This window comes from Lucilia cuprina, chromosome 6, assembly GCF_022045245.1.
Source record: "Lucilia cuprina isolate Lc7/37 chromosome 6, ASM2204524v1, whole genome shotgun sequence".
Classification (NCBI taxonomy): Eukaryota; Metazoa; Arthropoda; class Insecta; order Diptera; family Calliphoridae; genus Lucilia; species Lucilia cuprina.
The window spans coordinates 7,740,342-7,757,565 of record NC_060954.1 but is presented as its reverse complement, the minus strand read 5'-3'; the positions used below and the strand labels follow the sequence as shown (position 1 = coordinate 7,757,565).

At 27.4% G+C, this 17,224-nt stretch overlaps 1 protein-coding gene across 2 annotated transcripts in view; it reads right to left on the bottom strand.

The window, feature by feature from the left end:
• The window catches only part of LOC111679601 (centrosomin), a 52,742-nt gene that overhangs the window by 34,392 nt on the left and 1,126 nt on the right, over positions 1 to 17,224 (bottom strand). The window lies entirely within an intron of this gene.

Below are 17,224 nucleotides of genomic sequence, written 5' to 3'. Positions count from 1 at the left end.
GTTCTAGTTCAGTTCTAGTTCAGTTCTAGTTCAGTTCTAGTTCAGTTCTAGTTCAGTTCTAGTTCAGTTCTAGTTCAGTTCTAGTATAGTTCTAGTTCAGTTCTAGTTTAGTTCTAGTTCAGTTATTTCAGCTTATTTCAAATTCAATATTTCTATGTAGGTCTGGTGCAGTTCAAGTTTAATTCTAGTTCAATTCTAATTCAGTTCTAGTACAGTTCTTGTTCAGTACTAGTTCAGTTCTAGTTTAGTTCTAGTTTACTTCTAGTTCACTTCTAGTTCTATTTAGTTCACTTCTAGTCCACTTCTGGCCCACTTTTACTCCATTTCTACTTCAGTTCGAGTTCATGTCTATTTCATTTCTAGTTTAGTTCTAGTACATAGTTTATAGTCTCGTCTAGTCGATACTTCATACTTTGGGCTAGTTTAACTTGTCTGATCCTATTATTTATAATTCAGTTTTGTCAACAATTAAAAGTAAACGGGCAACATATTGTCACTATTTTGAGATTCATAAATTTTTGAAAGAGGTCATAAAAGATTAAAGTTTAAGCAAATATAAAATAGTTTATTAAATCAAACACTCTGCATGCTAATGTTTATCTTATTGAATAAATTTTCGTAAATCTAGTGACTAAATACAAACTACAATTGTAAAACAACTGTCCCCTATATATACATACAAATATAAATATTTTTGTCATTTTTTTTCTTCGGGGTGTTATCAGTCTATACATTCATTCATTTCCCTTAAATAATGTATGAATGTATTCAATATTCTTATCAGTCAATACGACAGCTTAGTTAAGTAATGTTAAAATAGGAATTTTTAATAAACATTTACTATAGCATTAAATAATGAGTAAATTTTTGTTTTTGGAAAAATAACATATAATGTTTAAGCTTATAATTACCGCGCTGCCCCTTTATTTCCTACTGTATTATTTTACATACATAGTTCAAACGAACTGCACTCATTAAATTTTATCATTTGATATAATATTTTGTTATAAATATTATGTTAGAACTGTTAGTTTTTTTATTGATTTTTATTTTGTATTTAGGTTACTAATGCATTTAAAAAAAAAAAAAAAAAATACAATTATTTTAGAAACCTCAAATCTCAGGTGATTACACACATTTTTTGTTATAGATTTATGGGGTAAAAAAAATATTGATAGATAAATTACTTTGGTGGTATTCTAGCACCTTTGTCTATTTTCATTTTAATAATCATTCACACAGAAATATTACTAAAAAAAAACTTCATTAATTTATTTACTTTCTACTATCGGAAACGATAAAGGTGAAAAAAATTTATTTTAATTTTTATGTTTTCAAAACTAAAAAGTGTTTTTCCTACTCACCAGGTGATATAAGTATTCAAATTTAAGTATAAACTAAAATTCTGAAATAAGGTGTCAAACTATAAATGCTAATACTCACCTCAGGTGGTAAATACTTATTATGAAAATTTTATCGTTTCTAGTAGAAAAGCTCTTGTAAACAAGTTTCCAATAATTTTGAAATTTAATTTAATTTAAAATAATGAAAACAAAATTTTATTTAATTCTTATTTAATTTTCAAATTTTGTATATTTTTCTTGAAATCAAAATTTTCAATTAAAAATCATCATAAAGAGAAATTTTATTTAATTAGGGAAATTGTTGGAGGGAAATTTCAATAGAATAATAAAATAAAATTGAAATTATCGTAGATGACAGGTAGATTGTTTTTGGAATCAAGAGATATATACATAAATAGATTGATAGTAAAAAAAGACTAAAGTTAAGAGATAATCAAAAGATTGATCTATATTCAAGAGACTATAGTCTACAGACTGCAAAATTATCTGTAGTCAAGAGACTACAGATCAAATTAGAGTCGAAAGTGACAGATAGATTGTATAAGAGGCAAGAGATATATAGATCGTTAGTAAAAAGATTACAGTTCAGAGATTGCCTAGAGATTAATCTATATATATATTTAAGAGACTATAGTCCACAGATTCCATAGTGATCTATAGTCCACAGACTGCATAGTGATCTATAGTCCACAGACTGCATAGTCATCTATAGTCAAGAGACTTCAGATCAATTTAGAGTCAGGAGATCAAATTTAGAGTCAAAGACTGTAACCAGAAGACTTCTAAGAGATTGATCTATATTTACCGATTGATTGATCAAGAGACAAAAGATCAATCTATAGTCAAATGAGTACAGATAGATCAATAGCCAAGAGACTAAATAATGATCTAAAGATTTAAACCAACATGTTGATCTGTAGTTAGGTGACAAGAGATTGATCTATACTTTAGAAACTATGTATTGATCTTTAATAATGAGAATGTAGACTAATCTATAGTTAAGGGATTGAAAACAAGAGACTGCTGGTTAATATGTAATCCTAAAGCAAAATTTGATCTACATGTTATTGATTGATCTGTAACCAAGATAATAAAGATTGATCTATAGACTAGAGGCGGACGGATGGATGCATAGTCTAGAGACTACAGATAGATCTGTAGACTGAAAACTACTGATCTATAGTTAGGTGACTGTAGATTAATCTATAGTCAAAAGACTATATATTGATCTATACAGAATACAGAAGGATCTATTATCAACGGAATACAGATTGATCTATAGTCTAGAGAGTACATATAGATATAAAGATAGATTGATCTATAGACTGAAAACTACTGATCTACAGTTAGGAATGGAATACAGATTGATCTATAGTCAATGGAATGCAGATTGATCTATAGTCCAGAGACTATGGTTTGATCTATAGTCTAGAGACTACATATAGATAGACGGATAGATAAAGATTCAAAAGACCACATATTGATCGATAAATTTAAGACTACAGTTTGATCTTTAGTCATAAGACAATTGATTGATCTTTAGTTCAGAGATTTCAGATTGATTTATATTTAAAATACTACACTTTCATATAGAGTCCAGAGACTTTAGATTGTTCTATAGTCTAGAGGATATGCATTTATATATAGGTTGATCTATAGTTAAGGGATTGATCTATAATCAAGAGAATGTAGTTTATTTATAGTCTAATGGCAAAGATTGATCTATAGGCAGAAGATAATTGATTGATCTGCAGCTAAGATATTACAGATTAATCTATAGTCAAGAGGTTGCAGATTGATCTACAGTTTAAAAACTACAAATTGATCTATAGACAGGAAACTATAGATTGATCTTCAGACTATATTCGACAATAATCTGTAGTCAAGAATCTATAGACTGTAATCTAATGATATTTTGTGAGGAGACTATAGATGGATCTATAGTCAAGAGATTACAGATTAAACTCTTATCAAATGACTACATATTGATCTATAATCAGGAAACTATGTATAGATTTATAGCCAAGAATCGAAAGATTGATCTAAAGTCAAGAATCTACAGATTGATCTATAGTCAGGAGACTTTAGATTGATCTTTAGTCAAATGACTGCAGATTAATCTGTAGTCAAAAGATTGAAGAATCTATGGACAAAAAAACACTGATATATTGCTGGGAGATTATAGATAGATCTATAGTCAAAAAACAACAGATTGATCTATAGTCCAAAGACTACAGATTAAACTATATTTATTGATCTATAGTCAAGAGACTAAGGATTGATCTATAATCTTCAGACTTCAGATTGATCTTGAGTTTAAAGGCTACATATTGATCGATAGCCAGGAGACTAAAGATTGAACTTTAGTTTAAAGACTATAGATTTATATGTAGTCAGGAGACAGACTATAGATCAATCTTTACTCAAGGCACTATAGTTTGATCAACAGTCAGAAGACTATAGTTTGATCAACAGTTAGAAGACTATAGTTTGATCAACATTCAGAAGACTAGTGTTTGATCAACAGTCAGAAGACTGCTGTTATGATCTTGAGTCAAAAGAGAATGACTCCCAAAAATAGACTTTTAAAACGATCGTGTTGCAATTATAGTTAAAACTATTTTTAATTAAACCAAACAAACTATTCATATCAATTATTTTTGCAAAGTAATTCAGTTAACAAAATCAGTATTGATTCAAAAAACCAGATTTATCTATTTTTTCGTCTAACAAATTGCTCACATTTGTTTAGATAAAAAGAACAATAATTTACTAGAGTTTTTCCCACACAATAATGAAGGTATGAACTTGTTAATGAAAATTCACAAACAACACAGATGTATAGTGTAACTGACACAAAAAACGAAAAAATGAAAACGTCAACTTGTAGTTTTGAAAACACTGAATTGTTTTTTTGTTTTTCAATTCTAAGCTTAATGTCATTGCACAAATAATTTAAGCAAAAAAAAAAAAAAAATGTGGAAAAACAATAACAAAAAAACTATTTAATACTAATGAGTTTAAGCCGCTCTAGAACGCAAATATATAAAAAGTATGGGAGCTGCTTTTAAACACCTTAAATGGCATTTAATTAACAATTTATAACAATCGATTTTTATCATAAATGGTAAAGTGTTTTTTAATATGTGTGCATTTATTTTAACAATTAAACATTTTGGTTTTTACTAAAAAAACACGAGCTTAATGATTTATGTGTGTCAAATAGCTTAAGTATTTTTATTTAATGATTTCCTTTATAGATTAATAAAATACTTTAATTTCTTTATTTAAATAATATTTAAAACAAAAAAAGTGTTTTAAAAAATTGTAAACAAAATTATCTGTATATTGTTGACTTAAGATCAATCTTTAGTTGCTTGACTGCAGGATAATATATGGTTTATCAACTATAGATTAATCGTTAGTCTCTCATCTTTAGATCAATCTCTGGTCTCTTGACTAACGATCAATAGATCACTCTATAGTCTCTTAAGAATAGTTTCTATAGTCTATAGATCAATGTATAATTCTATATAACAGATCAATAAGTAGTTTCTAAGCTGCCGATCATTAGTTTCTTTATTTCTCTCAACTTTATAGAAATTAATCTTGACTGGAGATCAATATATAGTTTCTCATCAGTAGATTAATCTGTAGTCTTTTAACTAACGATTTACCAATAGTTTTGTGCCTATTGATAACTTTTATCTCTCGTTAAGAGATAAGAGATATTCTTCTAAGCTGCCGATCTTTAGTTTATTTATTTCTCTCAACTTTATGTAAATCAAACTTTACTGGAGATCAATATATAGTTTCTTAACATTAGATCAATCTGTAGTCTCTTGACCAACGATTTACCAATAGTCTTGTGCCTATTGATCACTTTTCTCTCTCTCTCTCTCTCTCTCTCTTAAAAATAGAACAATATTATCTAAGCTGCCGATCTTTAGTTTCTTTATTTCTCTCAACTTTATAGAAATCAATCTTGACTACAAATCAATCTAGAGTTTCTCCATCTGTAGCCTCTTGACTAACGATTAACTTAAAGTCTCGTGCCTATTGATCACTTTTATCCCTCTAAACTACAGATCAATCTCTAATATTGTCACTCGATTCTAGATTAATCTATAATCTCTCAACTGTTATAATATATTAGTCTCTTGTTGATCAATCTATAGTTTCACAACTGATGATCAGTCTATAGAGCCTGGACTACAGATTAATCTATAGTCTCGTGTTTTGAGAATAGATCAGTCTATTGATTGTAAACTGTAGATCACTATACAATATTGTCTCTTTATTATAAATATCTTTTAAGAATCTCTAAACTGTATATCAATCTAATTCTAGATCAATCTATAGTCCTTTTACTGTAGATCAATATATGATCTCTCAAGTCTAAATAAAATTTTACTCTCTTGACTCAAGATCAATCTATAGTTTCTCAACTGTAGAATAATCTTAAGCATTTCGACTAATAATCAGTCTATATATTTTGGCCTCTCAAACTAAAAGTTTTCAAGTTCTCAAACTATAGTTTCTTAATGGTACATCAATAGTCACTCTCTCGACTAACGATCAATCTATAGTAACGCATTTGGAAATCATTATTTAATCTCTTGATAACCATTCAAACTATATAGTCTGAAGACTCTTAAGACAGCCTATATAGTTTCAAGATAGCTGATCAATCTCTAGTCTCCTGGTCAACGATCATTTTGTAGTCTCTTAAATGCAGATCAATATCTGGACTCTCGAGAAAATATCAATTTATAGACATTAAACTGCAGATCATTTTACAATCTCTCTTGGTTATAGATCTATCTAAACGTCAAACTAACAACTCTTAACTATAAATCAAACTATAGTTTCTTTAAAATAACGATATCTTGAACGCCAATCGTTCGATCAATCTGTAGTGTAACAGTTACAGATCAAACTTTAGTTTTTTAAGAATAACGATCCCTTGACCCTTAATCGTTAGATCAATCTGTAGTGTAGCAATTACAGATCAATATTTAATCATCAATCAATCTTCAATCTCTAGACTAGTTTAGTATCTCAAGAATAGATCAAACTATAATATCAAGAATGCTGATCAATCTCTAGTCTACAGGCTAACGACCATTGGCCTCTTGACTTCTTGAAAGTTTTCCTAAAGAAATCTTTCTTCTTTGATTAGTTTTTTAAACGATTTACAAGATTAATTTCCAACGATCATTAACACACTCTTTACAACTCGTTTATTAGTCATTTATCATTTAATTAGATTGTTTATTCAAATATCGAATCAAAATCTTCTTCTCTTTTCTCCTTCCACCAAATGGTCAGTAATTATTTTTATTTCGAAATATTTGTTTATGTTTATTATCGATTATTTCACAATTTCAAGCAGGATGTCTCGTTTAATTATAAACAACAACATCCATTTTCAAATAAACTCAAACATTTTATTGGAAAAGGCGACGACGGCGACTTCGCTGCAATTTCGCTAAGAACTTTCTTGATGAAAGATGGATCAAGGAGAAATCACATGAAGCAGCAAAAAAAAGTGTTTATTATTTATTTAAGCAAACATTAAATGACTTTAATGCTACAGTCTGCAGCAGACCAAAAGTCCAGTTGAAATGATGATAGTGCGATTTAAATGTTATTTTTTCGCTTTTCCTCTTGATGCGGGTGTTGAAAGAAAAACGTCTGATGTTGGGCGTTTTTATTTGGTAGTTTTAAACCGATTTTTTCTAGACATTCATTTTTAATTTAAAGTATGTATTTCATGTTTTTTATTTCATCTCTTGTACATATGCATTTGTTGCATTTATGTTTTAGTGTGTTATAATTTGTTAAAATTTCCATCTATGTTGGGGCCTACAATTTTTTTGTCTGTTGTTTTTTGTTGTTTCCTTTGATTATGAATGAGGTGCTGATGAACGTTTTTGGATTGAAATAAAACCACAGTGTTTATAATTCAATTATAGCCGCACAATACAACCTACACAGAAAAATAAATAAATAAAATAAATATGTTTGTACTGCGTGTACATTTGAATATAAAATTATTTTTTATGTTTTTGTTTAAAAGTTGGAGTAGAGAAAAAATCGTAAAAAAACTAAATTTCTATAACGAATTTAAAACAAGGTAAATTAGAAGGAGGTGTTCACAGAACTATAACTGAACTAAAACAGAACTAGAACAGAACAAGAACAGAACAAGAGTAGAACTATAACTGAACTAAAACAGAACTAGAACAGAATTAGAACAGAACTAGAACAGAACTAGAAAAGAATTGGAGCAGAACTAGAACAGAACTAGAACAGAACTAGAACAGAACTAGAATAGAACTAGAACAGAACTAGAACAGAACTAGAACAGAACTAGAACAGAACTAGAACAGAACTAGAACAGAACTAGAACAGAACTAGAACAGAACTAGAACAGAACTAGAACAGAACTAGAACAGAACTAGAACAGAACTAGAAAAGAACTAGAACAGAACTAGAACAGAATTAGAACAGAACTAGAACAAAACTAGAACAGAACTAGATCAGAACTAGAGCAGAACTAGAACTGAACTAGATCATTATAAAGCTTCTTTGTGAAAGAACAATTATCTCTTGACAAAAGATCATAGTCTATGCTCTTTTGTTGATAGATTTTATTGTGACTAAGGGTCAATAAATGATCTCTCAGAGTATCTGTAATGCCTTCATTATAATGTGTTGTCTTTAGGTCAATCTTTGGCCTACTATTTATAGCCTTAGCTGTTATTCCTGTAGATCAGTCTGAAGACTATAGAATAAACTACAATATGAACTCATGAGTAACGTTCAATCTGTAGTTACTGTTCTCTCATGTTTTAAACTAACTTCCGATCAATCTAATGGTCTTCCGATCAATCTAAAGACTTCTCAACTGTAATAATGATCAATTTGTATTCTCTTGACTGAAGATCAATCTGTAGTCTTTCAATTGTAGATTAATCTTTTGACTATTTAAATAATGAACAGATTAATCTTTAGACTCTTGCCTGCAGATCAATCTAATGATTCTCAACTATAGATTGATTTCCTATCATCTAACGAATGTGGAATGAATAACATATTTTATTGAAACACTCTGTTTTAAGAGTGCAAAGCACTTTTAACGGCACACTTTTTTTTGTGAAAAAATGTATATTTAATTTATTTAAAATAATTGTATTTTAAAAACTCGTGCAGGCGTCAAATTGACGTATAAATTAAATGATTTTTTTTTTAAATTCACTAAATTTTAATTTTAAATGATATTTCATAAAAAAAATAAAAATAAAAGAAATATTTTAATATTTTATAGAAAAGTTGGATTTTGGGAAGACATTTTAAGAAATGTTTATGCTTCCAACTTGTTGCTGTCTTTTCAAGTTTATTTTGGATTTCTACAGCCATTGACATTTCAACAATTTGAGGTTATGTTGTTTTTTTATTTGTGCCTACTCCTTAACCACTTGAGGTTACCATGACTAAAACTGTTGGCACAACAAACCCCCTTTAATTTTTTCTTCAAAGTATTGTATGTTTTTTTTTTTATAAAAGGAAAACAAGTGCTACCAAAAATTCTCATTCAAAAATAAATTTTCAATTTTAAGTTTTCAAAACAAAATCTTGATATTTTGCTAATTTCCAAAAATAACTACAAAAAAAAACAAGATGTTTGGGGCATCAAAATAATTTATGTTTTGTTATAAAAAAAATTAATGTAAAATAAAAAAACAGAAACAAAAATGGCAGCTAGTCTACAAACAAATAAAAAACAACAATTCCTAACTAACTACAACAACAGCAACTACTTACAAGTAAGTGCTAAAAATCTCATTTAGTTGTCATTTTGGCAAGAATTTCGTCTTTGCTTGTTGTTTGAAAAAAATCATTTTGCTCTAGTTTTTCTAATTTTTTGTTTTTGTCATCATATTCTTACAAGTGTGTACTAGCTTGTTTAGTTTTTTTCTTTCTCTTAATAACAAGCCTGTCTGTGCATGTTCTAAACTTTATTTTTTTTTTACAAATGCATATAAATTAATAATAATTTGTTATATTTTTCAGACATTTTCTAATTTATCTTGAATTTTTTTCCTCTAAATTGTTGGCTAAAATTTTAAAATGTTGACATGATTTTTGTATGCTTTAGGTTTTTTTTCCCTTAATAAATATGTAAATTTTGTTAATAATGATGAGAATTCATAAATAATTAATGTTTTTTTTACACAGTGGCTTATACTTGCTTTTTAATGCAATTTACATTTTACAATTTTTAATTAAATTTTTCATTTAAATTTTGTTTATTTTAAATTGAAAAGTAGCACAGAATTGATGGAATGAGAACAAATTATTTTAAGTCTTCACAAGAATCATTATACAATAGATTGTAGTGATAATTTAAGGTAATTCAAAGATCAAGTTGTTATCTTTATAGATCAATATAAATACTCTTGATATAAGATCGATTGGTATTTACTCTCTTGAGTTTAGATCCATTTTGCAATCGCTTGGTAATTGATTATTTGTTACAAGATTGATTTAATACAAGATCGATTGACACTCTCTGGAATTAAAATCAATTTGCAATCGCTTGACATTTGATTAATCTTTAGCCTTTTGACTATACAGATCATTCTATGGTTTTTTAACGATTGATCATTCTATAGTATCTTGACTATAATACAGATCTGTTCCTGCTCTCCCGTTTCACGTGGATAGATCAATATATAGTCTAGATATAGATCAATGTACACACTCTTGACTACTGATAAATCTATACAATCTTCTATATAGATCAATCTAGGCCCCCTGTAGATCAGTCTATTGTTCCCTAACCTAGAAAATCAATTTAAAAGCAATTGACTATAGATCACTCTACACCCTCCTGACTATTGATGAAACTATACTATCTTCTCTATAGATCAATCTAAAGTCTTCTCACTCAATATAAAGCTAAATGACCATAGATCAATCTTAAGGCAATTGACTATAGATCAATAAACAGCCTCTTGACTATTGATGTATCTTCAATATCATCTCTACTAAAGTCTCCTAACCATAGATCAATTTACAGCCTCAATTAAAAGTCTCCTTACCATAGATAAATATAAAGTGAAATGACCATAGATCAATCTTAAGACAGTTGACTATAAATCAATATACAGCTCCTTGACTATTGATAAATCTTCAGTGTAATCTCTATAGATCAATCTATTGTCTTCTAAACATCGATCAACATATGGTCTTCTAACTATAGATCAATGACTCTTGACTATTCATGAATCTATAGTATCTTCTCTATGGATCAATTTAAAGTCTCCTAACCATAGAACAATATAAAGTCAAATGACCATAGATCAATCTTAAGACAGTTGACTATAGATCAATATACAGCCTCGATAACTACTGATAAATCTTTAATTTCAACTCTACAGATCAATCTAAAGTCTACTAATAACCATAGATCAATATAAAGTCTGATGACCATAGACCATATTACAGCCTAGTGACTATTGATAAATCTTTAGTATCAACTCTAGAGATCAATCTAAAGTCTTCTAACCATAGATCAATATAAAGTCAAATGACCATAGATCAATCTTAAGACAATTGACTATCGATCAATCTACAGCCTCTTTACTATAATTTCTTTAGATCAATCTATAGTATCCTTAACATAGATCAATATAAAATCTAATGACCGTTAATCATTCTTAAGACAGTTGACTATAGATCAATCTACAGTCTCTTCTCTAAACACTAACTATAGTTTCTTAACTATAAACCAATCTATGGTCTCTTGTCTATTGATCTATATATTATCTTCTCTATAGATCTATGTATAGTATTTACTCTATAGATCAATCCACCTAGTCTTCTGACAATAGATCAGTCTATAATCTTTTATCCAAAGATCAATCTATAATCTTCTAACCAAAGATTAGTATATATTCTCTTCCTGACCATAGATTAATATAAAGACTTATGTTCTAAGATCAATCTACAGTTAATTCTCTAGACAACAATCTATGGTTTCATAGACCATTTTATAGTATCTTGTCTATTGACCTATCTTCTTTTTAGATCTATCTATAGCATATTCTATAAATCAATCTATTTTGACTTTTGACAATAAATCAGATTATTATCCTCTGATCACAGATCAGTCTGTAATCCCTATCCTGACCATAAATTCTTCTGATCATAGATCAATTTAAAGTCAGTTGACTTTCTTTAGAAAGTTTCTTGAACATAGACCAACATATTAATCGATCCCGACTCTCTTCTATATAGATCTATCGAGAGTATCTTCTTTATAGATCTATCTATAGAATATTCTCTGTAGATCAATCCTCATAGTCTTCTGACGATAAATCTTTTCTATTGATCGATCTGCACCCTTTTCTATATAGATCTATCTGGAGTACCTTCTTTATAGATCTATCTACAGCATAGTCTCTCTAGATCAATCCTCATAGTGTTTTGACCATAAATCTGCTTATCTTCTGACCAAAGATCAATCTATTGTCTTCTGATAACAGATCAGTCTATAATCTCCTCCTGGCTATAGTTCGGTTCACTTCAGATCAATCAAAAGTCTCTTCATTATTAATCCTATTGATCTCTCTTCTTGAGATAGAGTTTACTTTAGTAAAGAATCTTCTCAAGCATGTTGTTCTCAAAGTAATTTTCTTATGGAAACATCTCCTTGAGATAATTTTCTTCTAGGGCATGTATTCTTCTCTAGAAAAGTGGCTGCTTAAAACAGTTTTCTTTAGAAAAAAGTTTTCTCTAGAAAAGTAACTTTTTAATACATATTTATTGAGATAAGTAAGTGTCTTGTTAGGATAGTTTTCTTTAGAGAAGTATTTCTATAAAACAGTTTCCATGAGGAAGTTTCTCTCTAACACAAATTCTTAGAATCTGTAATGAAAAATATTGAAAGAAACCCGTTAAATCATATGATTAAAACGGTTATTCGTTAAATTTTAGTGGTTACTGGGGTGTTTTCTTCATAAAACTCTTAAAATCTTTGAAATAAAGAAAAGCTGAATGAAAAAGGACGAAAATTATTAATCGAAACCCGGTTATTCGTTTGTTTTAATGGAATCTTTGAAATAAGTACAAAATTAATAAAAAGGAATAACGAATTATCTAACAAAAATCGGTTACTCGCTTAATTTTAATGGTTACTCGTCAAATTTAAGTGAGTACTTGGGTGTTTTCTTTATAAAACATTATGGAATCTTTGAATTAATTACAAATTTAATTAATATGGAAAAGAATTAGTAATAAAAAATCGGTTACTTGCTAGATTTAAACGGTTACTCGTCAAATTTTAATGGGTACTTGCAGTTTTTTTCAATAAAACTCATGGAAACTTTGAAATAATATTAAACTATTAAACAAGGAGAAAAATTATTAGTCGAAAACCGGTTACTCGCTAGATCTAAACGGTTACTCGTTAAATTTTAGTGGTTACTCGGGTAGTTATTTCATAAAACTTATGAAATCATTGAAATAAGTTCAAAATTAATAAAAAGGAAAGAAAAATTATCTAACGAAAACCGGTTACTCGCTTAATTTTAATGGTTACTCGTTAAATTTAAGTGGGTACTTGGGTGTTTTCTTTATAAAACATATGGAATCTTTGAAATAAGTACAAACTTAATTAATAAAAAGAGAAAAATTATTAATCAAAAACCGGTTACTCACTAAATTTAAACGGTTACTCGTCGCAGTTTTTTTTATAAAACTAATGGAATCATTGAAATAATATTAAACTATTATTGCTTAATGAAAAGAAAAGAAAAATTATCTAACGAAAGCCGGTTACTCGCTTAATTTTAATGGTTACTCGTTAAATTTAAGTGGGTACTTGGGAGTTTTCTTTATAAAACATATTGCAATCTTTGAAATAAATAGAAATTTAATTAATATAGAGAAAAATTATTAATAAAAAACCGGTTACTCGCTTGATTTAAATGGTTACTCGTTAAATTTTAATGGGTTTTTTTATTGTTTTTCTTTATAAAATCTTTGAAATCTTTCAAATAAGATTGAAATTATTTAAAATAACAGAAAAAATATTAAGTGAGTAACGGTTACTCGGGTACTCGCTACGTGTTTATTATAATAATTAAACATTTCGGACAAGTTTAAAGTTTTAAAATTTATTTAAATTAAAAATGATATTGACAGTTGTTTTTTATTTAAAATTTACTTTGGTCCCTTTTAACGGAAAAATTGCGTGTGAATAAACTTGTGTAGATGATAATTTGCAAATGTATTTTTTTTTTTTTGAATGGTGAGAAAAAAAGGCTAAAAGAAAACATCAAACCAATTAAAAGAAATTAAATGTAGAAAATTTATTTTTATAAAATTTCTAATTCTAGATCAAAAAAAAAAAAAAAAAAAAAACAAATACAATTCGTGTGAACACAGCAATAAACCAAATATAAATGATGAACCCTTAATAGAGGAGTTTTTACTACATGTGGCAAATACGGCAGCGGACTCACTCGTCATCGTTCTTTTTTTTCGCTTACGTTTTCTGGCTGCTGCGTGTGTGATCAAAATTTAAAGTGACTCATGCTCATGCTGCTGCAGCATCATCATATGCCTGCAAGAACAACGCAACAACAATTTAATTTAATTAGATTGAAATATAAAATTCAAACTGAAATTTCAAAAAAACGTAAAAGAAGAAAATAATTAATAAAAACAACAAACAAATTTTAGATAACAAATTGATATTAAAAACTTTTTCAATAAAATATTGAATTTTGAAACCAAAGATTTTGTAAATTGCAAACCAAGTGAAACCAAAGAGTCTGACAAAAAAACAAAAGTTTTACAAAAAAAAAAAAACCAAAACGAATATTTTAAATATTCGATTAAAATTTACCAAAAACAAAAAAAAAAAAAAAAAAAAAACACCAAAATAATTTTTATTATTTTAACAATTAGATATATTTTGTTAATAATTAATGCCTTAAATATGTCGGGTATATTTCGTAGTAATTCAACATCGAATCATACAAATGATTCGACACCCAATAAACGTTTTTCTTTCAGTGCATTCTGGTAAGATTAATAATCATTATTTGTTTGTTTATTTATTTATTTATTTATTTATTTTAAATTATTTATAGAGCATGCAAAATGTTGCTTCGTCTAGTATTAAAAATACTTTTATGATTTACTAAACTCTAGTGGTTAACCATTAACCATTAACCGATTTCTTTTTCTCATTTAAAATTTTATATTTAAAACTTTTAGGAAATAATTATTACGTATTTAGAAAAAAAAAACAACACATTTTTAAAGCATGACCCTTCAAAAAACCACAACACTTTAAGATTCAAACAATTTATTATTCACTTAACCGGTTACTTATTATAAGTAACCGATTCCATATCTAAGAACATGAACTTTTTCCTTAGTTTTATTAAGAAAAGTACTTTTTTAGAGCAAATAACTTTAAAAATATTAAAAAAAATCTTGAAAATAAACATTCTGGTTACCGGTTACTCGTTACATTTTACATGGTTACTCTTACTTTTTTTATGACAAAAAAAGCATTAAAACTTGTTTAATATTTAAGAAAAATATATAAATTTCCCAAAAAAAAAAAATATGAAATAAATAATGGTTACTCGTTACTTGGACACTCGGGTACTCGTTTTAATTTTCACAAAAATCATCAAAATTTGTTTAGAATAATAAAATTATGTATTAATTGAGGAAAAATCTAGAGAATATTTATACAGTAATCGATTTATTGATGGTTTTTTTAACGGGTACCCGTTTAATTTTATTTAGAATTCTCACTTTTTTTTGATAAAATTTATTGGAAATTTGTTTAAAAACATTAAAATATGTTTAAAAAATATAGAAAAAATTAAACTAACATTCATTGAGTACTGGTTACCCGTTAAATTATAGCGGGTACTCACAGGTTTTTTTGTTACAAAAATCATAAACATTTGTTTGAAATTGTAAAGAACAGAAAGAATATTCATGAAAAATCATAAATTTAAAGGGTTAACTTTCATTGAGTACTGGTTACCCGTTAAATTATAGCGGGTACTCGCACTTTTTTTTAACAAAAATCATAAACATTTGTTAAGAATTGTAAAAAACAGAAATAATATTCATGAAAAATCAAGAAAAATATAAAACAGAAAACGTTTTATCGATAAATTCAAACGGTTACTTGTAAAATGTTAGTGGGTACTCGCATTATATTTTCTCAAAAAATCATTAAAACTTGTTTGAAATCTTAAAAATAGTATAGATTTTTATTTTATTAAGCTAAAGAAAGAAATAGTTTAAATGGTTACCGGTTACTCGTTAAATTTAAGTGGGTACTTGCACTTTTTTTGAAAAAAATTAATGGAAATTTCTTTAAAAACTTAAAGTTAAGTTTGAAATTAAAAAAAAGTTAAATATTTAAAACGAATACCGGTTACTTGAAAACTTTTAGTGGGTACTCATAGATTTTTTTGACAGAAATTAAAAAAAATAGTCTTCGTAAATATTTACGTTCCTTCTTCATATAAATCGTTTGAAATGAAAGTAGTTTGATAAAATGAGGTAACGGTTACCCGCTTAAGATTAATGGTTACTCGAATATTTTTTTGCCATTTTCAGATTCATTTTTAAAAATTTCCTATATTTAATTAAAAATTTGCTTAATTTTAATAAAAAAAAAACAAACCGATTACTTTTTCACACTATTCCCTCTAAAGCATGCCTATGCAAGCGCGATAACATTGTTTACATTTAAGATTTTTTCGTATAAAATTTTTTATTTATTTATATGACTTTACAATACAAATAGACGACGTCTTTGAAAATAACAACTAGCAAGACGACGTATTTGAAATTTATTTTTATACAAAAAAAAAAAAAAAAAAAAAAACATTCATTTGATTTCAAGCAAATAATCACTTTATAAAGAACACATCAACAAGACTATAAAATAAACAATTTCAAGCAAAAAACATACATAATGAAGTCAAATGAGTTTTACTACAAATTAAAAGAAACAAAGTTTGCAAAAAAAGTTTAAAAGAAATGAAATAAAAATTATTTCAAATTTAAATAAAGTTAAAATTTTGAAAAAGTTTAAAGAGAATTTAGGTTTTATTTGAAAATAATTAAAACAATATTGAATTTTATCAATAATTTAATTTAAATTATTTTTGAATATATTTAGTTTTATTTGTTATAAGTTGTTTTAAAAAAGTACTTATTTGGTTGTGTTTTCTAAACATTATCTTTTATTGATTTGAAACTGTAACGGAAGTTTGTGTCACATTTGAAAATGGAAATTATGAAATCTATTCAAGCAGAAAAATATTTGGGTGGGATTTTAAATTTTTGGGTTATTTTTTAAGTAAAACAATTAAGATTAGAACCGTACACTGTACAACAAAGCAACAACATTTTAATATTTTCTCTGAGGAAAAACTGTGTTTACACTGTTCAAATGAACACTCTTCTTAAGAAAACTTCGCTCACATTTATATTTTAGACAATAGTTTTCCATAGAAAAGTTCTGGTTCAATCTAGTTCAGTTCTAGTAAAGTTCCGGTTCAGTTCTAGTTCTCATCTTCACAGTTCTAATTCAGTTTTAGTTCAGTTATAGTTCTGTACTAGTTCAGTTCTTGTTCAGTTCTAGTTCAGCTCTAGTTCAGTTCTAGTTCAGTTCTAGCTCAATTCTAGTTAATTTCTAGTTCAATTCTAGTTCAGTTCTAGTTCAGTTCTAGTTCAATTCTAGTTCAGTTCTAGTTCAGTTCTAGTTCAGTTCTAGTTCAATTCTAGTTCAGTTCTAGTTC